Source organism: Sciurus vulgaris (assembly GCF_902686455.1).
Source record: "Sciurus vulgaris genome assembly, chromosome: 7".
NCBI lineage: Eukaryota > Metazoa > Chordata > Mammalia > Rodentia > Sciuridae > Sciurus > Sciurus vulgaris.
Genome location: NC_136467.1, coordinates 114,009,882 through 114,034,558, shown reverse-complemented (window position 1 = coordinate 114,034,558; position 24,677 = coordinate 114,009,882). Strand labels below are relative to the sequence as shown.

General features: G+C 54.0%; 1 long non-coding RNA gene across 1 annotated transcript; it reads left to right on the top strand.

Moving 5' to 3' along the window:
• The first annotated feature begins 2,398 nt into the window (after positions 1-2,398).
• On the top strand, positions 2,399-24,452 carry LOC306666168. Its single transcript, XR_013765225.1, has 3 exons — positions 2,399-2,472; positions 13,245-13,467; positions 23,511-24,452. It is a non-coding gene; the product is annotated as an uncharacterized lncRNA (long non-coding RNA).
• Positions 24,453-24,677: the final 225 nt, after the last annotated feature.

Sequence of the window (24,677 nt, the reverse complement as noted above, 5' to 3'; positions counted from 1 at the left end):
TCACTAATTTCATGCAAAGAGTCTGCCAGAGCTCCTGTCTTGAGACATTAGCCCTCTCCCACCGTTCCTCAGAGACCTGGGCAGGAGAGCAGGAGAGGAAATGATGAGTACTCAGTCTGAGAACCAGCCCTGATCAGAAGTGCGTCCTGTAAATGGCATCCATATGCGAACTCATACCAAGTCTCTGGCTCTGTAAAGCGATCTGTGGTGAACCCCTCTGTGAAAGGGAAAGAGAGTTTCCCGAGGGAGCCTTTGTACAAATCAAGGTTTTTTTAAGGGGAAGTGAAAGCTCATCCTGGGTTCCCACCTCACAGACCAGGAAACCAAGGCCCAGAGGGTCCAGATGCTCTTCTCAGGTCCTGGCTGACAAGGCACAGGGCCTAACCCCAGAGAGGAGCTGGGAGGTGCTCTTGGCAACAGGAAGCACTGACTGGCGAACCAGGGCAGCCTGCCCAGGAAGGGCCGTCAGGAGTCTAGCTGACTACCCTGGAGTGTGGGCTCGAGGATAAGACCGCGCAGCTTTGCTAAGTAGCCACTGCTCCCCTGGATCTGCCAGTGCCCGGTGCAGTGCCTGGTATACAGTAGGACTCCACTGCTCACGTCTGGGTGGGAGTCTTCTCCTCAGCAGCTGGCAGACTCCAACTGGGGCATAGAGTGAGTGGCATGCAAAACCTTGTGATCTGCAGGCTTTTCTTCCTTTGCTTCTTTCTTTTCTTCCTCCCGCCTCCCCCGCTATTAGGGGTTGAACCCAGGGGCACTCTACCTCTGAGCCACTCCCCTATCCTTTCTTTTTTTTGAGGTGTAGTCTTGTTAAGTTGCCAAAGCCGGCCTTGAGCATGCAATCGTCCCGCCTCAGCCTCCTGGGTTACAGGTGTGCGCCTCTGCGCCTGGCTCTGTAGGCTTTTCTTAATCACTTTCCAAGCACTCAGGGCAACACTTGATGCTGCGAGGGAAAGGGGTCCCAGCAGGTTGGGGGTAGGTAATGGAACAAACAGGAAGTGAAGTCAGTCCTCACCCTGAGGGCCCCTATACTGCGGAAGGAGGTAGATGTAACGGGCAACCACAAGGAGAATTGAGGGAAGGCACAGAGGCTGGGAGCAGCAGGCTGTATGGAAGCTGCAACCCTAGAATCCATCATTCTTCAGTTCATTCACTCAACAACTATTAAGTACTTACTGTATGTGAGCCACCATTGTAGGCTCTGGGGGTACAGTGAGGAACAAAACAGATGAAAAACCCTGCCATCAGGGAACTCATACTCTGGTAGGTAGAGACGATGAAAAACTAGATACACATGTAAAAACACAGACTAGTACCATAATTTCTCCAAAGAAACATGAAGCAGGGTAAGTGAGGTGGAGAAGAGACAACAGATGGAGGCTGTTATCCAGGAGAGACAGGGAAGACCTCTTGGAAGAAGTGACATTTCAGTAGAGACATGAGGGAGCTGATCATGTGGATATAGGATACAGGGCAGAGCCTTTTAGATGGCAGGAGCAGTTAGTGCAAGGGCCCTGAGGTAGGTGCATGTTTGTTGTATGAAAGGAACAATGAACAAGACCAGTGTAGTTAGAGTCAAAGGCGGGGGCAAGCGGAAGGCCTAATGTCAACGGGGTGGGGTGGGGAGCAAGGGAGTAGAACCCGCGGGTCCCAATACAACCAGAACCAGGTGAGCACAGAAAGAACATGTTCCGATTTATACCTTAGTAGACTCACTCGATTTGATACATGTACAATTCAGTACAGGGAATAAGGTGAAGGTGGAGGTAGGAGGCCTTAGAGCAGGCCCCACAGCAGTCCAGGCAAGGGATGGGGTGGCTTGGATAGGTTTATAGCAAGGACTGTGTGAGAAGTAGTGGATAGAAAGTATTCAGATCCCAGATCTGCTGCTCTCTAGCTGTGTGACAGTGGGCAAGTTAGTGAACCTCTCTGTTTTCTATTTTGGAAAACAAGATCGATAATCATACCTATTTATTTGGTGTTTTTGTGATGCTGACATGAGGCAGGAGCACAATGCCTGACACACATGCCCTTAACTTTTAAGCCCCTCTGGTGACAATTGTTAGTCATAAACCTTTCACATATTCAAGGTGGCATACACTGAACCCAGAAAAACTGTGATCTAGGGGGTCATGGGGAGGGAGGTTTAGACATGTTTGAATCTCCTGGTGTCTTGGGGCTCAGTGGGCACTGCCTGCCCCTGGCCTGCCTACCGCCCTGTGCCCTGTTGGAGGTGCCCTTCACCTCCTGCTCCTGTTTATTTGTTTGCCTTTTACCTGTGCTGAGGTCTCAGCTGAGGAACCGGCCCCGCCAGTCCAGTTGCTGGGCCCAGCTCACCACCGCCCCCACCTTGGGCTTCCAGCTGCTCCGCAAAGTCAACAGTGCCCAGGAACAACGCAGGGGGAGGGGACAGCCGGAGGCGCAGCCTGCTGCTCCCAGTAAGCCTGTGACCTCAGGGTCTGGCTGTCACAGGTAATGATGGAGGACAAACCCCAGGAAGGGGAGGGCTAAGGAGGAAGCTCTGGTGTCAGGTGGGTGCTGGTGGCCACTGTGTGGGCAGGACTGGCCTGTTGTGGACAGGCCATGTCTACCCTGGAGACGAGGGTGGCTTCAGGGGCAGGTGGGGCATTTGCTTTCCATCCGGGCGTCAGCCTAGAGGCCTTGGTTAGCCCTGCTGCATCTGCGAGTGGACCCGCTTCTCCATCTGTTGATGGTCCAAGCGAAGCCATGAGCTGGCACCTGGGGTTTTACCTGTCCCCCACACTGAGCGATATGGAGAAGTCAAGAGCCAGAGAGAGGAAGCGGCTTCCCCAAGCCCCCGTGCCTGGTGGCAAGTCCCTCTAGGACCCTCCATCCCTCCCCATCCAGTGCTGGGACCAGTTGGTGCTCCGAGTGGCTCTGACAACCTCAGGGTGGCAGAGGCCAGCTTGCACCTGTCCCTGAAGCTGTCTCCTTGGTACCTCTGTTGCCCAGTTACCTGGAGGAGGCCCAGCTCAGGGTCACAGGAGCTAGAGGGGACCAGGTGTTTCTGGGTTGGTCACAGGCTGCCCGGAGCCCAGGCCCATGGGGGAGGTGACTCTGTGGCTTCGGTGTCCTCAGGGTCATCTCCTGGGATCAGTCTCACTGCCGTTTAAGTCAGGGTGGGTCGCCCTGCCGACCTGGCGAGGCTGTCAGTGGGGAGCCAGTGTGGCCTCCTGTATCCCCTGCAGAGACTGACCCAGCAGGCGAGGCCACAGGGCGAGAGGGTAGGAGCAGAGACGGACCCAGCGAGCCCGACTGCCCCAGGGCTCCTCTGCGGGTCCTCTGCCTCCAGGCTGGCTGGGGCTGCGGGTTTGGGCCCCTGGGAAGACGCCCCCACCCGCAGGAAGTCCGATGGGAAACACGACTTCTGCCTGTCTGGACTCCGTCTCCAGGCGCCTCAACCCAAGAGCTCAAGTTTTGAAAATTTCATCTGGTGGCACCACAGGCCGCACTGGACTCCCCAGGGTGACAGCAGAAGTCGGTGTGTGAGTGGGGTGCCTTCCCCAAGCTCCAAAGAGAAGGAGGCTTGGCCGTGGCCTCCCTGTGGTCCCCTAGGCCTCCCCTCTGCTCAGAAGCCTCCCGCAGCAGCCCTGCTCTGTGGCCTGCTCCTGAGCTGCTTCTGTCACTGGCTGGTCCAGAGCCTGTCGCTGGTCTCGGTTGCTGATCAGGAGCCAGTGGTGAGTCCCAGGAGGCTGCGGCCCTGGGAGTGTGAGCTCCATACCCCCAGCGTGGCCACGGCTCAGACTCTCGGTGGGCCCAAGCAGCCCCTGCGTTGCCACCCCCCTTGGAGGTGTGGTCCAGTCATGTGATACCACCAGCCAACAGATGCACTGGGTGGCCCCTGGTGTCTGGTCTGGGCAGCCTGACCCTTCCTTGTCTGTCAGAGCGCCTGTCCCCTGAGGCCTCTGGCTCCAGGTGTCCCTCAGAAGGCTCTTCTCCCTCTGTCTGGTGCTGCTACTTATGCCCAACAACAGGCCCAACAGGCCCAGCATCCTGGTGGCCTCTAGGTCAGTGGGCACTGCGGAGCGGGGGGAGGGGGGAAAGGGTGCTGAAGGCTGGGGTGGGAGCTGGGGCCAGCAGGGCCTGGGCAACCCTGAGGTCCACAGTAGGTCAGGAGGGCCCAGCTTCTGTTTGTGGACCCTGAGCTGTGGACACAGGGTGACGGCAACCCCTCCTTTTCCTGGTTCTCTGTGGTCCTGTCCAATGATGTCCAGTGCTCCCCTTGGTGTCCATCACTAGTCCCTGGCCACCCCACTTCAGGTCCACTCCAAGTGGGGTTTACATGTAAAAATAGCCCAGCTTTTTTTTTTTTTTTTTTTTTGGCTTGTTATCTACTATTTTTATCAGATGGTCCAAGCAAAGCATGACTGAAAAAAAGGGAAAATCATACAGCTCTGTTTGCCAAGCTCAATAGAAATAGCAACAGGGTGGGCTATTTTTAACAAGATGAATACCCCTGTCCTCTGAGGTCTCCCCTGGCCCCATCCCAGCCTCCTTTGTCTCTCTGCCTGGACAGCAGATTTTAAAATCCGCCCACAGCTGTCAAACCACTAAATGCACCCAAGACGGCCATCCAGGCGCTGGAGCCACAGGAGGACCGTGGGGGGCATTTTTTTTTTTTAACTTTCCTCCCTCCCCTGAAGGAAATCACACTCTTTTGTTTGAAAAGCCTTCCAGGTTGGTTTTCAAGGCCTTTCCTGGTTGTCCCACTCCCACGGGAACAGCAGAGGTTACTCTGAAACATGCAGTGGTTAGGGCAGAGTGACCCCAGAGGCCTGGCGTGGCCCGTGGTGGCTCCTGTGCCAGGCTGAGGTGGGGCAGCAGCACAGAATGAGCCTGCAGAAGGCAGAGCTGGGGAGCAGGACTTTGAGGTGGGGGTGACCAGGGGTCTTCACTCAGCCCGTCCATCGGGTGAAGAGCAGGCAAGCCAGCAGGGCTGCTTTTCAGCCAGGCTGTCCCAGAGTGGCCACAGCAAAGCACTGGTCTGCAGAGGGCTCAAGAGCCCTCAGGGCTGCAGTTTGCACAGGGAAGAGCCCAGGGCTTGGAAGTGCCACCCGTCCCTGTGGAGAAGCTTGGTGGGGCACGTACCAGCTCAGGACACTGTAGGAACAACTTAGTGTCCCGGGAGACCACGAGGAGCCTGGACTAACCTGGGTTCCCTTAGGTGTGCAGGAGGATGTCAGGGGTGGGGCTGAGATGGACTTTAAGGAGCCTCAGTTTTCTCTGTGGTCAGAAAAAGAAAACAGAAACAGAAGGTCACATTAATTGAACGCGTACTAGTGGGAGGCACTGAAGGAAACATTTGCCATCACAGGTACGCTATCTCACTTAACTTTCGCCATGATTCAGTTAGCGCCTGCTTTTACGGGTTTACAGAGCGACTCTCTTCCCTGGTGGCCTTGTATAAAATCCAGGAAGTGGTCCCATCGGATGCTGCTGGGGACCCGGAGGCTATACTGGGCGGAGACTGGTTGCACCCACTGCAGGTGGTGGAGCCGGGCACAGACTCCAGACACCCCCAACCCCCTCCTTCTGTGATATTCTGCTATAAGTCAGGGAAAGGGACAGAGCAGTGGGCCATGGGGGAGGGTGGGGGAGGTGAAGAAGACCCTGATACAGCTCCACTTCAGTCACGCTGGACCCTTGTCCTGAGCCTCCCCCACCACTCCATCCCACCCCAGACTCTAACTAGTCTTCCTTCCTTCCTTCCTTCCGTCCTCCCTCCTTCCCTCCCTCCCTCCCATCTTTCTTTCTCTTTCTCTCTCTCTCTCTTTCTTTCTTTCACCAGGGATTGAACCCAGAGGTGCTTAACCACTGGGCACCATCCCCAGCCCTTTTCATTTTTTATTTTGATACAGGGTCTCAATAGTTGCTTGTAACCTCGCTAAGTCGCTGAGCCTGCCTTCAAACCTGCAATCCTCCTGCCTAAGCCTCCTGAGCTGCTGGGTTATAGGCATGCGCCATGGTGCCTTGCCTGTCTGCTTTTACACATGTCGTTCCCTCAGAGGCAATGTCTTCCCAATATCCTCACCTTCTCATTTGGTAATCCCACATGATCTCTCAAAATTCGTCTCAGCGGCCCCTCCTCTGGGCAGCCTTTCGCCCTTCCCAGGCAGGAAACTGTGACTAGAGACCCTGGCACACCCCACGTCCCCTTCCTGGGACTTGCTTCCACCATGGTCACTACCTGTCACTCTGTTGCCTGGGACAGAGATGGTTTCTTATTGGTTTTGTTTCCCAGGACCCAGCACATGGGCCAGTGGATGAATGCAAAAAAACCCCAAACCAAACCCAAACAAACAAACAAAACCCAGACATTTATTGAATGGCTGGAAAGGAGAAGAGACAGAAGAAATGGAATGAGAAGGAAAAATGAGGAGGACAGATGGGGAGGGCAATCCCAGGCCAGGAGCCAGTGGGGTGAAGTGGCTCAGCAGGGCCACAAGCACAGGATTCCCCAGTCCCGGGGGCAATGGCCCCAGCGGGTCTCCTGGGGGGTCACTGTCCTAAGTGGGGAGTGGTCACCTGCCGTGTTTATTCTGTAGCTCCTGGAGATGGTCCATTCTGTCCCTGGCACTAGACTGGACACAGGGCCCCTCACCTCTGCCAGCTGCCCTAGCCTCAGGGTGATGGGGAGCTAGACCCTCCCAGGTATCTGCAGCCCTGACGAAATGAACCTGCCTACCTTGGAAAGCGGGCCTCTACCCAGGCTCTCTGCTGGGCTGACACCTTCTTAGAGGATATCCCCGGAAGCCACAAGGCCCTGCCGGCCGTGCCCCTCTCCTCCACAGGAAGCTCTCAGAGGAGGAGTGGGGCTCCTCTGGGCCTCTTTGGGGTTGCAGCTCCTGGCTCCCACCCAGATTGGCTCCCCGGGTGCCACCCCTCCCCAGGGAGGATGGAGCCAGGAAGGACGGAGTCCGCCGGCTGGCTGCTGCCCGGCCTGGTAATGAATCGTCTCAAAGTTTGCCGCCCGTCTGAATAGCTTTGCTTCTGAAAGGGATTTGTGACAAAGGGTACATTGACATCCTCCACCAGACAACAAGGGCTGCCTGCATGCACAGGGGAAGGGCCTTCAAAGATGGCAGAAAGCACCCACAGGGATTCTGACATTCTCTCGCTGAACTGTCTGGTGGGCTCAGCTGGGACTGCAGCCTTCCTGGTTGTGGGGCTGAAAGGGTACAGGCCTGGAGTCGGAGCTCCTGGGAGCGGCCGTGGTCCAGAGTGATCAGCTGAGTTGGGATGGGGGTGGAGCAGGGCTGGCCACTCAAGGCCCTTGGCTGTTCAGCTGATAACTTAAAACGTAGTTGCCCTGTGCTGGACACTCCCTTCTCCTGGAGTCCTTAGGGCCAGGATGCTGCCCAGTGTTGTTAAGGCCCAGCCTCGGTAGACAGTGCATTTCTGAATGCTAGGGTTTCTGTCCTACATGTCTAGGTGGCAGGGTGTGGGGGTCTCTGGGGCATCTGGCAAAGTGGGATGCCTGGCCCTTAATCACAGTGCTGGATTTGATTTTGATTTTGTTTGTTCAGAAGTTATTGGGAACAGTATTTTTATTATTGTTGATTCAATTTAACGACCATATGTGTGTGTGTGCACATCTGACTTTCTCTGCCAAAAAACTGGTTCTGTGGAGGCTGACTGAGTCGGGGCCTTGAAATAATTCATGTATTTATTCAATAGGTTTTTTGTGAGCATAGGTTGTTCCCAGGAATGGCCGAACATCTGTAGCCCCAAGGGTGGCCCTCACGCACAGGACCACCCTGAGCCCAGTCCATTTGACTTAGAGAGAGGAACTGGATGAGAAATATCTCTGGGATTGACCTTTATTTGATGAACACATGAGGACAAACAAATCATGGCTTGGTGGGGCGGCCTGCTCTGGGTCTGCAACCCTGCTGTTTCAGGGGACCCTGCCAATGCCTATGTAATACCAGGCATGGCATCTGCTGCAGCTTCACCCACAAGCCAGGAGGCCATGTCTTAGAAGTGTGTGTGTGTGTGTGTGTGTGTGTGTGTGTGTGTGTGTGTATGCTCCTGCCTTTCTGGAAAGGGTACCAAGTGAGAATCCCGACTCTGCCATGAACCCCTATAAGGATGACAATAGTATCTCTATGGCAACTGACTTTTCCTCTCTTACCTCAGTCCCTTCGCCTGTGAAATGAGGATAATGGGAGTTACTACTTCCCTGGGATCTTGTGAGGATTAAGGAAGTGAATACTGCAAATCACTTCAGACAATATTTTGCATGTAGTAGATACTCAATAAATACTAGATATTTTTATTGCTACTATTACTAATTATATTATCACCTGGATAGGTGTCTTAGGACAGGTTGCCAGAAGCAGAGCCAGAGATGAGAATGCATGGCTAAGTGATTTGGGAGAGCTCCCCAGGAACCAGGAGTGGGGTAGGGGAGGTAGGATGGAAAGAAGAAGCAAGCAAGGTGCATGAATTTCAGAGGAATTCATGGCTTCAGCATAGTCCTATGGGAGGACTCCAGGGTGCCTTGAGGTTGTACCCAATGGAGGCAAGGAAGCTGGGACCTCATGCTCCTGTGCCCCAGTCATTGGCTAAGGGCCACTTTGGGAAATGAAAACTTCCAGGCACTTTTGGCTCTGCAGGTAAAGCAGCTCCCACAGCCTGAGGGCAGTCACCCAAGGAAGTGACAGGAGGGAAAGTCACAGAAGTGGGGGGAGGTACCTAGGGCTGATGAAGGGGTCTGGGGCAGCACTAAGTTTATCCTCCAGAGAGAGCTCTTGGGAGGGATGAATGAGCAAAGCCTCTGCCCAGGGCCTGGCAAGAGCAGGAACTTGGTCAAGGGTAGTCCCATTCTGTCCTTGTCGTCAGCCACAGAGTACGTCTGATCTAAGACAAGAGTCACTCTGGGGTCTGCAGGGCCCTGTCAGACACCAAGTCTAATATATTTCTATAGGACAGTAACGTGGTTGGAATGGGTCCCCCAAAGTTCATGTGTCAGAAACAACCCCCAACGCAGACTTGTTGAGAGGTGGGACCTGATGGGAGGTGTTGGGGACATGTGGGCTCTGGTCTCAGGAGGGGATTAAGGTTGCTATCCCGGAAGTGGGTTTGTTAAAAAGGCAAGTCCAGCCCCTTGTGTTCTTCTGCTCTTGTCCTCTCTTGCCCTTTGCCTTCCACCATGGGATGACGCAGTAAGAAGGCACCCCCAGCACCATGCTGTTGAACTTCTCAGTCTCCAGAACCATGAGCCAAGAAATTTCTGTTTTTTATAAGTTAGCAGTCTCAGTTATTTTGTTAGAGCAGCACAAAGGGACCAAGACTGACAGTGGGTCATCTGTGACATAAGGAACCGGTGGGAAGAACCAGGGGCTCAGGCTGCCTGAGCACAGAGGTGGAGGCTTGGCAGTTCCAGGCAGCACAGGCTTCCCTGGGTCCTCCCAGAACACTGGAAGTGGGATGGAGAGAAGCTGTGATGATGCGACACCCACATGCCCCCCTCACCCTCTCCCCGAGACACCCTGCACTTGCCACCTCTTCCCTACCCCCATGAGGAGCCCTGCTGTCCACCCCACTCTGCAGGCCAGTACTGCCCTAGGCTGGCCTCTGGCCAGAACCTTAAATCAGGACACACAGCTTCTCAGCAGCTGCCCCAGTCACTGGCAAATCCTGGTCATGGCCCTTTAGTGTCCCCCTGGGGACTTCCTGCCTGGCTGTCAGAGAGCACATTGGAGAAAATAGCAGGCCCTGTACAAGTGGCTTCTGTGAGAAGCCCAGACCTCTCTGGAGAGCTCCTGTGACCAGGAGAATTCAAGCAGGGGCGGGACATCCCTGTCAGGGTGTGTCTAGAGAGTCCCTACACTAAGGTGACAGAAAGAACATTATCACCTATCAAGGACTGAGTCATCCCCCTCTCAGGCTGATCCTTTCATTGAAGGTTAAACTCTCAATGACCCTGTGAGGCTTCTGCTTCTGGAGCCACTTTTCACAGCTGAGGACTCAAGTTCAGAGGCCAAGTTTCAGGTGCAAGGTCACACAGTCCCTCTCTAGTCTTCCTGCTCAGCCCTCACTTCCTTGGTCTCTTCCCAGCACAGCAGCAGAGCAAGCCTGGCATTCCCACAGGCCTGTCCTCTTCCCTCCTGCCACCAGTGCCCTCACTAGCCCACTCTGTCCCTTTGCATGTCTGTCTTTGCTGTTCTTCAAAGAGGCTCAGTGTCAGGGCCGTGGTGTTGGCTGTTCCCTCTGCTGGAAGGCTTTTCCCCCAGACACCTGTGTGGCTCCCTGCACTTGCTTCAGGTCCCCCTTGCCAGTGTCACCTATGGAGCTATACAGGCTTCCCTGTTCCCTCTACCTTGTTTGTGTGTGTGTGTGTGTGTGTGTGTATGAGAGAGAGAAAGAGAGGAGAGAGAGAGAGAGACACACACATACACATCCTGCCTTACTTCGCTAAGACGTCAACCCTATCATGGCAGGCAGCAACTTAGCCCCCTGTTCACTGCTAGATCTGGCCCTAGATCCCTGGAGCAGGTGGCCAGTGCTCCGTAAATACATTCTGGATAATAAATCAGGGTCAAGACATGAGTCAAAGGCTCTACCCATTGGGCACCCAGGGGCTGGGCCAGCGGGTGACAGCAAGGTCCTCCAGTCCTGGGCTCTGCTGTCCTGTGCAGCCTGACTATGCACAGCCCCAGCCCCTGGAAGCTGAGGGGTTCAGTGACCTCAAGAGAGCTGGGCCCCAGGTCTGGTCTCCTGGCCCCATTTCAGCTCAGTGGGGCTAAGTCCGCCTCATATTCTAAGCACAGCCTGGTTCTTGGGCTGCTCCATCTGCAGCCACTTCATCCTCGCTTCTTTCTCTTGATTCTGAAGCCTGGGGGAGCAAGGCCCCTTTTCTCTTGGCCTGAGTTGGAAGCCCAGAAGAATCTGGCAGACTCTGGACCCCATGTCTGCAGTTTCCTCCAAGATGCCTCCTGGATCCCCCGAACACACGCACTCAGAATGCTACTTACTGAGCATCTTCCATGTGCCAGCACGTGGCCGAAGGGGAGCAGGAAATGACTTTCTGCTCTCTGTGCCACCACTAGCCCAACCTGGCCCGGGGGGACCATGCCACAGACAGTTGAAGCCAGAGGCTTGGGGTAATAAGCAGGGCCCAGACCTCCCCTCCCTCACTATACCCTTCTGCCTAGAATATGGGAGCAGGGAGGGAGCCCCAAGCCCGCCACAGCCTACTCCCTTGGACAGACGAGCCTCAACAGGGTGGAGAGCCATCCCGGGAGAGGAGGGAGGGCAAACTGGGCATCTGGACTGAGGGAGATCTGCTGGGCTGCACCCTCTTCCTCAAAGCCAGTTCTGAGAAAGCCTCGCTCCGCTGCTGGCCCAGCTGCTGACAGCCTTCAACCCCGGCCATGCCTAGAGCTGCCTGGGCTTCTGCTCTGAGAATGCCCAGGGTGCTTGCCTGGCAGGGGTCTTTCCACCCCTTCTGTGTCCTTCCAGGGGAGTGGTGGGCACCTCTACCTGTGCTCTCAGAATCCAGGCCACAAGCTGTCACCTGCCGGTGCCCCACATGTACAGAGGCTTCCTCATTCCGAGAACTCAGAGACATTTGGACAGTTGGTCAGGTTTTTCCATGTTTTCACTGGTCACTGGCAATGCACCCTGGATGGAGGAGATAAATGAAGGCCTTTACCAGGCCAGCAAAACAGTGCTCATGCGTGTCCTGAGGAGGGTCCCTGAGGGAGGGCAGCCACCAGGAACAGGCAAACACGAATACAGTCTCAAGTCTGGTGGGGTCTGTATGCAAAGAGGTGGTATCTGAGCCTGTCTGTATCTCAAAAGGGCATCGACAGTTGACCATGAACTTCCTCTCTGGGTCTAAGGATCCTAGAAGGCCCCCTGAGTGGGTGGCAGGGGGTGAGACCCTCAAAACTTGTCTCCCTGGGCTCCCAGGCACCTGTCTCAATGTCCCTAGGACCCCTCACTTCCTCTATGCTCCCCCTGAAGAACTGAGGGGGCCCAGAAACAGATCAGCCCTAGTGGGGGTCCTGGGACCCTAACTCCTCAGGGATCTGCACAGTAGGAGGAAGCTCCACATTCCCCGTGGCAAAATGGCCCAGAAGCTTCCAAAGCCCAGGCCTTTAACACTTGCCTTATCTTCTCCTTGGGTGCTGGGCTCCCCCACAGCAAGATGACTTCAGGGGCAGCTCCCAGTGTGACTGGTCTGTATCCCCAGGCCCGAGAAAGGGCAGCAACCAGGGCCTGGGTTTCCATCTTACCTTTTACCTTGTGACTTCCATCATGTGATTTTGCCCTTCTCTGACTCGATTTCATCTGCAAAATGGGCAGAACGATAGTCCTGTTCATCCATCTGTGGTGAAGTTCCTTGAGATAATCCACAGAAAGCACTTAGTACAGCACCAGGCACCTAATAGGTGCTCAATAAATATTACCTGCTGTATTTCTGCCAACTCCTGGTGTTCTTTCCCAAGCTATGAAGGATTCTGGAATTGGGACCAGTTGGGCTTTCTCCCCAAGATGACCTGATCCTTAGGAGACTCGAAGGGGGCCCTTGAGTCGCCTCCAGGCCCCTGGGGGTTGCGGCTGCTCTGGAAAGCCCGAACTCACCACACTGTTTGGATTGGGTTTCTATTCCCAACACCGGTGAGAGGCCTGCTATTTATGGGTCCCCCATCCCACCCCCCAGACGGCCAGACAGTGCGTGGGCTGGGGACCACATGGCTGGCAGCCCATTACCCCCACCCCACCAGGGCACTGTGACCAGGGCACGTTCCACACATGGGTTATCCTGCTAGCTGGCCGGCGGCTTTCCCAGCTCTGCCCAGGGAGGGCAGAGATGGAGGGGCATGAGGGGTTGCCCGCCTTCACTCTGCCCTCCAGCTGTCAGCAGAATGTGTTTGAGGAGAGGTGGGTTCTTGGGGGTCTTTGGGGATGACACACAACACCCGTTTTTCAATTCCACCCTTCCAATGACATATGTCACATGGTTTCTGGAGAGGTTAAAACTCTGGAGCCCGAAGGCCTGGGTTCAAGTTTCGTGTTAGCCAAGATGTGACTTTGGGCAAGTGCCCATACCTCTGTGCCTTAGTCTCCTCAATTGTGAGATAGAGCTGGTCGTAATACCTGCCAATCAAGGTCATCATGAAGGCCAAAATAGTCAATCCAGGGCAGGACTTAGCACCAACCTGGACCCATAGAAAACACCCAGACTCAGCCAGGCTTTCTTGTCCCTATAGGCCTGAGGAGAAGGGCCGCCCAGGGCCCTCATTCTTCATATGGTTTCTGTTCTCTGACTGGGCAGAATTGCTGTCCCCACTGTGCAGAGGGAGAAGATGAGCCCTCAAGGGGGAAAGTGACCTCTCTAAGGTGGCACAGTTGGGGGTGGCAGATCCAGGTTCTTCCCAGCCCAGCTGCTGCCTCCTGATCATTAACTGCTGGAGTCTTCTCCTCACCAAATAGGTAAGAAGCCCTGTTGGTTAATCTAGCAACAGAGGTGAGGCCTCTGACAGGTGTGTGTCCAGTGGGAGCAAAGCTGAGCCCCAACCCTGGGTTGCCTGTCCTCGGCCAGTGCTTCCAGTCAACGCACTCAGGGCGGGGATTATTTTTAGCATGTGGTGTTTGCCCAGTGGTGGGAGATATTTGTGAAGGGTCAGGCTGGTGGTGTCCGTTGGTTTTTTAACTGGAAACTGCTCTCAGACGTGGGGCTGATTGGCTGAGAGCATAAGGCTTTGGCAAGCCCTTTCTCGTCTTGACAAAATGTGGCCATTCCTCCTTCCCGTTCCCTGTCTTGCCAAGCCCACAGCTTCTGTTCCTGGCTCCCCGCCGCCAAGATGGTGACAGCCTTCCCAGGTCTGGTGGGATGAGCAAATTGGGCCAAGTGTGGTTTCCTGGCCCCGGCCCGGCATCTTCCCTCCGCTAATAAACCTGTGGCTAACCATCCGTGGCCTTGTGCGCCGTGGTTACAGCACCGTGCCAATGAGGCCAAGGTCAGGCTCCGCCCCTGCCGGCTGGTGTCGCATGCTGGCATTGCGTGCAGGAGCGCACAGTCTCACGGCCTCAGTCGACAGTCCTCATCCATGTGGCGTGGGCCAGGGGTGGGAGGGAGGTGCACTCAGGCCTGGGGAAGGCCATGAGCCCTGAGGAGGCCTTTCTGAGGTGGTCCACCTGCCCGATGCTGGGCGAGGCATGGAGCCCAGCACTTCCCTAGGTGAAACCACAGGAGACCAGGAAAGTGCCAGGCAGGCAGGCACGGGGCTGCTGAGTTGGCTCTGATTCACTTGGAGAAGCCCCCAAGAGGCAAATGGCATAGCATGGCAGTTAAGAGAACAGACTGAGGGTTCGAATCTCTGACGGCACACTTGAGAGAAGTGTGGTCACCACCCTGTGCCTCAGTGTCCCCACAGTGTCCTCAGAACCTGAAAGGGGTCAGATAAGAGGCGTCTTGTGGAGAGGAAGTTAAGGATGCAGCGCTCAGAACAGTGACTGCTACGTAGGGATGAGCTCTTGGTATCCCCTGTTCCACAGGAGTCCCTCCAACCCGACACCAGTCCCATGGAGCCTGACTCCTTGTACGGATTCCTGCCCCCGCCAACTCCAAGGCCATCATCTTCCCTTGTGCCAAGTCAAACCTTCACTGAGACCCTCAAGTAGTAGAACCCTGGGAGTCCAGGCGGTGGGGTGGCCAGAATTCTCTACCCTCACCCTTGCCAGAAAGAAGGCCATGTCCTCAGAGCAGGAAGGTGAGGGCAGGTGCCCTGCTCTGCTCCTCCGGCTCCTGCCCAGGAGGGCGCGGCTGCTGAGCTCAGGTCTATAAATAAGGGATCTGGGAGAAGCGACTTTAATTTGCACTTTACCTATTGGTGTTTACTTTGCTATTTCCAATATGGTAATTTAATTCTGTAGGGGCCCTGGCTGGCGGGGGTACCTGGGGAGTGTGGTTACCTGACCGCACTAGGGGTGACTCCTGTGTCCCCTGTGCAGCTCTGACAGAGACACCCTAGGGATAACCATGGTCTGTGGAGGCCATAGGTCTGGGCAAGGCCTCGAGGGGTTGATGGGACATTGAGACCCTGCTGTGCCCAGACCCATAACCCTCCCTCTTCATTTGGCTCCTGCCTCTGACAGTAGTGCCAGCATCCCTCCTGTAATGCCAGATTCCATGTCTCTCCCTGTTCTGTGCCAGGGGCTCCAAGTCCCCTAAGATGCCTCTTTCCCTGAGAGCAACCCGGGCTTCTCTATTGGCCATACAGCTATCTGTACGGTTCCTTAAGGGATGCCAGCTGCCTCCTCTAATTTTTGGATTTTCTCTTTCTATGAGTTGAGGGCTCCCTGAGGAGAGGAACATATACCCCTTAGACGCCAGCTCCTGAGGAGACAGGGCTGTGTCTGCTCAGACTGGAGCTCCCTGCCGGATGTGACTGCTTCTTCCGCCGTGAGTGGTCTCTAGCTCTCAGACTGTTTGCCTGTTGGCCTGGGGCCTCCCCAAGAGCAGGGGCTATGACTCTTGAATTTTCTCTCTGCTCACATCCCTGCTCTCTGTCCCACCATTCTCCAGGCTCACTTCCCCAAAAGGGCTTTGCCTCCTCCGGTCCGGGCTGTGTCTGTTAAGGCCACCAGGAGTGCATTTGTTCTGTTCCTCACTAGCCAGCAGAAGTGGCTGAGAGTCCTGGTATGACTTGCTATTGGGGGGTCCCTTCCTCCATTAAAATTTTTTTTTCAAGTTACATTTTACAACTTGTTAGAATAAAGACAAATACATTCATACTGTGTAAGAAAACATTTTCTTTGAAATAAAAGATCAGTTTTTCCTTCTGACTTAAAACAAATTTTTCATGGGCCTCTAAAAGTACTGAGCCCGCTATGCCTCCTGGAGAAGCTGCCCAACTGGCCAGGGTCTTGGCTCGGCCTCCGTGGAGGAGCCAGCTCTGACCCAGGCATCGCCGGTGGGGACACCTTTTCCATCCTCTCACGCTTATAAGTCTTACCAAGTCCCCATGAGTCACACAGGGCTGGAATGCTTCTTCCACATCAGCCACCAGCATGGCCACTGCTACCGCCACTGGTCACAGCTGTGATGGGGACCACTCAGCCCCTCACTTGCTCTGTGTCAGGGCCTGTGCTGGACACAAGGTCCCTCTGTCCTATCGAATGTGCACAGCCACCTTCTGAGCAGGTGCTGTGATTATTTCCTACTTCACAGAGAAGGAAAATGGGCTCAGAGGGAAGAAGCGATGAACCCCAGTCACCCAGCCAGTTGGTGGCAGGTGGGAACGGAGTCTCGCTCCTTCCATTTTAGAGAAGGGCCAGGCCAGAAGTAAGTGGGGGTCAGCGGTACGAATCAGCTGGGCCGCCTGGGACATGGCAGAAGGGAAGGGGCGAGGTGTGGAGAACTCATCCTGGGATCCACTGCCCCCTTGCCACCTCCCCTGGGGCTGTCAGTGCTGGAGTGGGGGTCCACAGTGCTGGAGAGTGGAGTCCCCACTCTACAGTGGGCGGGGCCATAGATCCTGACCGAGGTGCGCCTGACCCTTCCCCACTCCAGGCCCTCATCCCAGAGGCTGCCTGGAGTCTTGTCCAGGCCGAGAGCTGGGTGGGAGCTGGGTGGGCGGGCCCAGAGGGTAGGCGAGAACCTAGAGGGTAGTCGGCAGCTGGGAGTGAGGGTGAGGACTGAGGGGAGCCAGAGTCCATGGAACCCTGGTCAGGCAGAGCATGGGGACCCAGAGTCACGTGGACGGGCCCTTCCCCAGGTTGTGCCCTCATGCCTGCGCCTGGCTGGGGAAAGGCCCTCTGCTGCTCCTGGGCCACCTCCACATCCTCGTGTCTCCCTCTTTTCCCAATTTAGCTCGCTCTTCTTCATTTTTGAGCTGTATTTTTAAAACTCCACCCCGTGTGCCTCATGCCCCTTTTCACCTCCCAGTCTTCGCTGGCTTCCTCTGTTTCTCTCTGGGCCTCCTGCCCCCGTTTCTGTTTCCTCTGTGGCCTGTTAGGTCTCTCTGTCTGTTTTTCCTGTCCCTCTGTCCACCTGCTTCCCTTTTCCTCTGTCTGAGTGTCCCTCCAGCTCTGGCACTGTCGTCTCTCTGTCATTCTCTCTGTCTCTCTTTGTCTCTCTCTCTCTCATTATTCTGAGACATAATAGTGCCTAACCCAGCGGGGCCCACACGCTCCACAGACAAATTACCCAACAGAAGCCAAGAAGCATGTGCTTCAAGGGAACGTGAGGCAAAGGCCCTGCCGATGTGTGATGTGTGTGTGTGGTAGGGACGCTGGGGAACAGGAGGGGGACAGGTTGGTCAGGTGCGGGCTCCCACAGCTGGGTGGGAGAAGCTCAGGAGAAGCAGGAAAGTGCTTTGTGCAGACCAGGCTCTGGCTAGGGTGGCTTTCAGGCAGCATGTCTTTCTTCCAAAGCCAACCCTTTGATCCCTAGAGACATAAAAGGAGCCATCTGCATTGGTGTTCCTACAGGTAGAGTAGTGGGGGAGGGAGGGGGAGAGAAAGGGGAGGGCTGGCGGACATGGGGGATGCTGAGAGGGGCTCTATTTGGTCTTCTGAGCCTGCAGCTGAAGGGAAACCCAAGTTGAGGTCTGTCTCTGCACCCTCATGGGGGTCCCCTCTGCCACAGGCGTCTGCAGTGACTGGCCATGAACCAGGCTGTTTTCAAGATCAATAGGGAGGGTGCATAATAGTACAAAACCCTTGTGAAGGGGCTTGGGGGATTTGGTGTGGGCCAGGAGCAGAGCATGCCCTCTCGAAGTGACTTTTGGAGCTTTTATGTGCTCAACCTGCACATGTGGACTCATATTTGGGAGCCTCCTGGTTTTCAGGGAGGGCTCAGGAGCCCCAAGACAATGCCAGGAGGCCTGCAGGAGCTCCATGCATCAGAGCTCCCACTGTGGAAATCCCAGCTGTACCCTCACGGCCCCTCCCAGAGCACAAGCCACTGTCCTGCCCCAGGGACACGCGCCAGAGAGTTGGCAGAGGAGGACAACCCTGTTCATTTCTCATCCTCCTTTTTGTGCCAGGCTAAGTGCACGACTCTGCCTGTGGCTTCCCGGATGGGGAACAGCAGGAGGACAGGCCAACCGGCTGGTCCCAACAGAGCTCACTGCAGGCCACCCAGGCCTGGCTCCACTCTATTTCAGACAAGGAAGGGCGTCTGATGTGGCCTGAGGACTCAGGCAGCATGCAGGGCTCTCTCCAGCCTCTGCAGCTCCCGAGACCTCTGCCTTCTGACTCAGAATTCTCCAGAGGCCTTGATCTGGGGCGTCCATCCCCCTCAGTCCCAGGACTTCCAGGATTAGTGTCCCTGCCTAGGTTCTGTGTTTTGTCTACAGAATATGCCGAGTTTATTAAGCTCTGATCCATTTCCCCATCTTATTAATGAGGGTTGCCTGTTCCTGAGATAATCAATGTTTCCCGAGAAGTGCCAGCTAAGGGCAGAGATTTGACATTTGAATCAGAGGCTGTGCTGCGACTAAGTAGGGGAATGGGTAGGATTTCCAGGTAAACATTTGAAATATTGGAAAGAGCTAAGAAGATGTCCTTAACTGGTGGCAGACTTCGGATGCTTAGAGTCCCTGTGCTGGGAACATGAAGCATCCCGGGACCCTTCTTGGCACACGTGGGCTTAGACACATATATATAGGCACGTACAGGCACACACCTTAATACACACACTCCAGAAGAACCAGCAGGCTGGCCACCTACTCCCACCTAGCTTCTCAGCTGATGCCAGGGTTGTGACTTCTCGCCTGATTCCTTCCTGCTGATCTGTGAGCTCAGTGGGATGCAGTGACTGACAAAGAATCAGGTCAGGAAGCAGAACTGTGGACAGAGATCACTGGCCCACAGCCACACGTATCACATAAGTGAGGTCCAGGAAGACAGAGTTGGGGACAGCTATGGTTTGAAAGTCCCCACCAAAACTCATGGTGAAATTGAATCCCCATTGTGAGTTATTAAGAGGTGGGGTAGGTGATTGGGTCATGAGGTCTCTGCCCTCATGAGTGGCTTAATCCATGAATAGATGAATGGGTGTCTAGAGAGTGAGTCTGTTATAACAGCCTGTTTGGATCTGCCTCTTGAATGTGCTTGAGATGCTGCCGAGGGTTTCCACTAGCAGCAGATAAGGCCCCCTGACTGTGGACTTCCCAGACTGCAGAACTATAAGAAAGGAATTATTTATAAATCACCCAGTCTCAGGAATTCAGTTATAGCAACAGAAAAAATGGACTAAGACAGGGGTCACATGGGAAGCACATAAAATTGCACCACACTCTGGATTCGGGATACATTCAGGTATTTTCTTGCCAGGATAACTTTGGTTTGTATATAGTACTGGGATTGAACCCAGGGACTCTCTACCACTAAGCTACTTCCCCAGCACATTTCTGTTTTTATTTTAAGGCAGGGTCTTGCTAAGTTGCCAAGGCTGGCCTCAAACTTGCCATCCTCCTGCCTCAGCCTCCTGGGTCACTTGCCAGGATAACTCTAAACGTTCTGTAGGGGTGGCAGGGAATACCAGGCTTCTAGCAGCTGACTATCTTCAAGTCCCATGTATTTTGCCTTAAAACTACACTTGTAGGATTTATTTTTGCTAGCAGATTTACTTCCTTAATTAAATTTGGCTTCAGCTAGCGTTAAAATTAGCATGCATTTCTTAAGAAGGTGTCCCAACAGATGAGCTCTAGGCTCCAGTTTTCGCCTGGAGGTGGGGGAAGCTCGCCTGAGAGGCAGCGTCAGCCACAGAGAGCCCTTGAGGTGGGCACCTGGTTAGCTGAGAACCCACAGCAGGTTCCTGGGAAGATGGCAGGGCTGATGTGGTAGATGAAAATGGAGAAAGCTTACAGGTCTGGCCTCTAGCTTGCGATGGAGGATACAGCCCATTTACTTAAAAGTTATTAGAGCTGGTTTTGTCCAGTTCCTTCATTTTACAGACCCAGAAATGGCGGTTTAGGGTAGAAAGAAAACTGCCCCCGATTCCACTGCCAACAAACTCTGGGGCCAGCAGTCTAAGACACATTTCATGATTTCCGGTCAATGGCCCCATCTCACCGGATGCTGACATCCGGGTCTATCACTTGGGTCTTCCTCCCCCATCTGAGTGGGAGGAGTCAGGGGGCTTGGGGGCGTGGCCAAGGGGGTGCTGGAGATGGGGTGTGGGTGAGAATGGGACTGTTTGGGCCACGTACTTCCCGACATGTTTCTTCCCCAATCTGGTCTCAGTTTCCTCATCCATAAAATGGAACACGTGGCCCTCATGAGCTCCAAGGCTCCAAGATGTACATACCAGAACATTCTTCTCTGGCCACTGAGACCTCAGAGATGGGATAGAGCCAGAGGCAAGCAGCAGAAAGCTGTGGCTCCAAGACCAGAAGGCGCCTGGTCCAGGGGAGGGGGGGCAGAAAATGGCAAAGTTAGTGCTGTGCCCTCCGCCCCAGCTATTTTTACCCTAGAACTCTGGACTGCAAGAGACATGGCTAAAAATACCAGTGGCCCGAGGCCTGAGCATCCTCTCCCCAGAGAGGCGGGTGGGGGCTGGCAGGAGCGGGGAGTGGGGATGGGGAGTCTGAAGGGCCTTCAGTTTTCTCCTTTCTGGAACAGGGTGCCTCCAGGGTGTCTGGGAAGGGGAGCCCCTCCCTCTAAAGAGTCTGGGAGAGAAGATAGCCAAAGAATAAGCTTGTTTTTATCATTTTTGGAGATCCCAGACAGTCCTGTCCACATACATGCGTATTTCTTTAACCCAATGTCATGAGTCTGCTATAATTTTGTATTCTGCTCTTTTTCACTTATTATTTCATAAACACTCTTGTGTAGCTGTGTGGTCTTCATATTTATCATTCTTAATGGCTGCATAATATTCCATCCAAGACACTTTCTGCTCCCTGATGTCAGGACATTTGATGGCTTCCAGTTTGCCATTAATATAAATAAGGCTGCATGGACATCTTTGGGCATGTGGCTTTTTCCTTCTTATTAATTATTTCTGTAAGATAAGTGCCCAGCTTGGCGGGTAAAGCTGTTTTTGTGCTGTTTGATGTGGTTTGCCAAACTGCTTCAAAAGTAAACGGAGGAGGGTGTAACTTACGCTACAGCCCACACTGAGCACTTACAGTCAGGCTCCAGGGAAGTCAGAGCCAGGAGCCCACGGGAGCTAAAACAGCTGCCTCCAGCTCCCAGGGGCCTGCTGTCTTTCAGCTTCTCTGCTCCATCTCTGTTTCTCTGCTCCCCACCCCACCCCCACTTTTTTTTTTTTTTTTTTTTTTTTTTTTTTTTTTACCTAAAGAGCTGTCAGCAGCTCTGGGCATACATCATCTTATAACAATAACCATTCAGAGTTTCCTCCTTACTTTCTCCTAGGCACTGTGCCAATTGTCTATATCGGTTGTCTTAATTTTTGCTGCTGCTCTCTGGGATAAGAATTATAATTATCTCCATTTTACAGATGAAGAAACTGAGGCATGGGAAGGCTAAGTAGGTTCCCATTTGACTGACCTACCTCACCTCAAACATGTGCACATGACCCACACCAGTCTGTGCGTGTGTTTGGGAAGTCCCAAATCCGTGTCCACAGGTCAACCTATCATTTCTGTGTCTCTGAGCGCATCCTGTGAAGTGGGAGAATCTGATTGGTTGAGCCAAGCCTATGGATTGGAACCCTGTAAGTCAGGGCCAATCAGCTGCGAAGGGGCGGGGGCAAGCAGGGTGCATAGGGGAGGAAGCTGCGCCCTGAGGGCAGATGGACAGCTATCCTGATGTCCCAGCATTTATTGCACTTTACTAAAAAATTTTTTAAGAGGATGCAACTGGTGTACGTGCTAACTTATTTGCAGTTGTTTTTTTTGGGGGGTGGTAGGTCGGGCTGACCATGCTTCCTTGAGCGTCTTTCTTTGCATGCGCACAGCCCACGTGTGCTGAGAGGTGAAGGAGGATGAGGTCCTTAGGGCACCCTTTTTCTTTGTCCTGAAAGCCCGGACGCTTTGGTTGGCTTCCTAATCAGTGTTTCGGAGGAGCCGCCTTCTCCCTGCCGTTACTTGGACTAGACTTTAGCCCCGACCTCCAGCCAGGAGAATCTCTGAGTGCGTCCTCACGCGTCTGGCCCCTTTTAGGGAATGAACCAACCTCTCAGGGTTTTCGGGAGCCACAGGTGCCGCTCAGATCGTGGGCTTCTTGATGATACCTTCTGCTCCTTGTCGGCCAGAGGCTTTTACCTCATCCCTGTTCTGGGCTGACTGTGGGTTCACCTCACTTCCCAGCGCAGAGACAGGTTTGCCCTACCTGTTTTCTTTGTGAGAATCTTCCCTGTTTCTTTTTTTCTTTTTTCTTTCTTTTTTGGTACTGGGGATTGAACTCAGGGCACTTGACCACTGAGTCACACACAGCCCCGCCCTGTTTTGTATTTTATTTAGAGACAGGGTCTCACTGAGTTGCTTAGCGCCTCACTTTTGCTGAGACTGGCTTTGAACTTGAGATCCTCCTGCCTCAGCCTCCAGAGCCGCTGGGATTACAGGCGTGTACCACCACACCCCGCCCATATTTCTTTTAAAAGGGCAGGATCCTGTCCTGCCAGCTTTCCCCAGGTCCTGTGGGTGACAAAGTATCCACTACTTTAGCTCCAAAGCAAAGAGCCTCTCATCAAGGAGAGGAAAGCCTGGTAAGTGATGTGTTACAAAGTATCATACAGCTGACCGTGGCAGCCGGCTCCAGGTCCTGGGAGAGACGCAAGTCTCAGGCAGTCAATGTTGAGGCCGGAAACGTCCCTGTGGGCAGAGATGGCACGCAACCCTCAGGTCAGCCCTTTATTCAGTAGCCAGATGACTTTACACTGGGCCACCCCCCTCCCCCAGCCAGCTGTTCCCAGCTGTGGGTGGAAGGGGTGGCCAGGAGAGCTCTCTGAAGCCAGGAGTCAGGTTTGCCTGTGGGATGCCACCCACGGCCTTGGCCTCTGCTGTCCAGATCTACATCCAGTCCCTGGGAGCCAGAACTTGTCCAGTGCTTTGGCCATGGTAGTTGATTTCTGGAGTCTTCATTGGAACTTAGATGGTCTTTCAGGGGATCCTCTTCCTCCATGCCCTGGATATGCTCAGGAGCCACCCATGGGCAATGAAGCTGATAGAAGCGGTAGCAAATGCTGGTCCTCTCTGCTGGTCCCCTAGGGAGTTGGCTAACTCCGGATTGAGGGAAGTCCTGGCTCCTTATGGGAGCCATGGTTCAGGGCTGTTTTTTTAAAAAAAGTCTCTGCTCCTAATGTGAGAAATATAGTTATTCCCAATTCTGAAGATTGGCAGACACAATGTCCTGAGGTTGCCATTTGTTTCCTGTGGCCAGGACCACCCTGTATTCCTTTGTGTCCTTTCTCTTGGAAATGGAAGTTTTAGTTGGAGACAAAGCTCTCCACCGCTACATTTCCCTGCTGCCCTTGCAGTTAGATGTAGTGGTGACTAGGTGCTAGCCAATGGACTTTTGAGAAGGGAGGACTCTTTCATTTTTCCCTGTGCTGTTGGCAGGGATGCAAACATGATAGCAGGAGTTGGAGCAGTCATTTAGGACCATGAGATGAAAGCTGTCATTGGGAGGTGGAGCTACAAGATTGAAGGAGACCAGAGCCCTGACCTGATAAAGTCGCCATGTCATCCCTGGATCATACTGAAATGTGTGTGAGAGAGATCAACTTCTATCTTGTCGAAGCTTCTGTATTTTGGGGTTTCTTTGTCCCAGAAACTGAATCGATATACTCACCTTTGCATGTCTCCATGAAACGGTCACTTCTGGGCTGACATGGATGTGTCTGGTTACAGCAGGGGCAGGGACTCCACGTATCGGTGGACTTTGGTGATCTTTGGGTGGTATACACACCGTTGTATGGTCCCCTCCCACGATGACTTTGAACTTGCTCATGCAACTTGCCTGGACCAACGGGACATTAGCGAGCACAATGGTGGCAAGGCTTGGTAAGCTCTTGCCCAGTGGGACCTGTCATCTTGGAACACTCACTCTTGGGATCTTTCTTCTCTGAAACCAAGTGTCAATCTCGAGAAGCCCAACCTCACCATAAGGAGAGGCCACCCAGGTAAGAACCCAGGGGAGAACAGAGGCCTTCCCTCAACCCCAGCCTGCACTGACTTGCCAGCACATGAGCAAAGCCACTTGGAAGTGGAACTTCCAGTCTGAGCCTCATGGAACAAAGACGAGCCATCCTTGCCCCACCTTGTCTGATTTACAGAATCATGATCAAATAAATGGTTGTTTTAAGCTACTAACTTTCGGGGTGGTTTGTTACACAGCATCGGATAACTGAAACACACGTGGATGGACCCGGGCCCTGTTGCTGTCTGAAAAACTCCATCATGCTTCTTTCTACTTCAAAATGGCAAGCAGGTCTTCCTACGCCTTGATAGCACGAAGCTGCCTGGGTACTTGCTGTAGCTCTGGAAGCACAGAAGGGACAGCAGCCTACAACCCTGCCGGTGACTGTGGCTTGACTATTGCTCTGACTTGGAGCTCCGGGAATGGCTGTGGGTTCTGCTGGTCACACTTGCTCTCTAATGCTGCTGAGGCGCCCTGTCCCTCATAGAGGGGCTTGAGGGCAGTATTCAGAGGACGAGGACTGATGGCCTCAGTGAGGGATCACCAGTGCTCACCTGAATAAGTACGCAGGGCCAGGTGGAGAAATG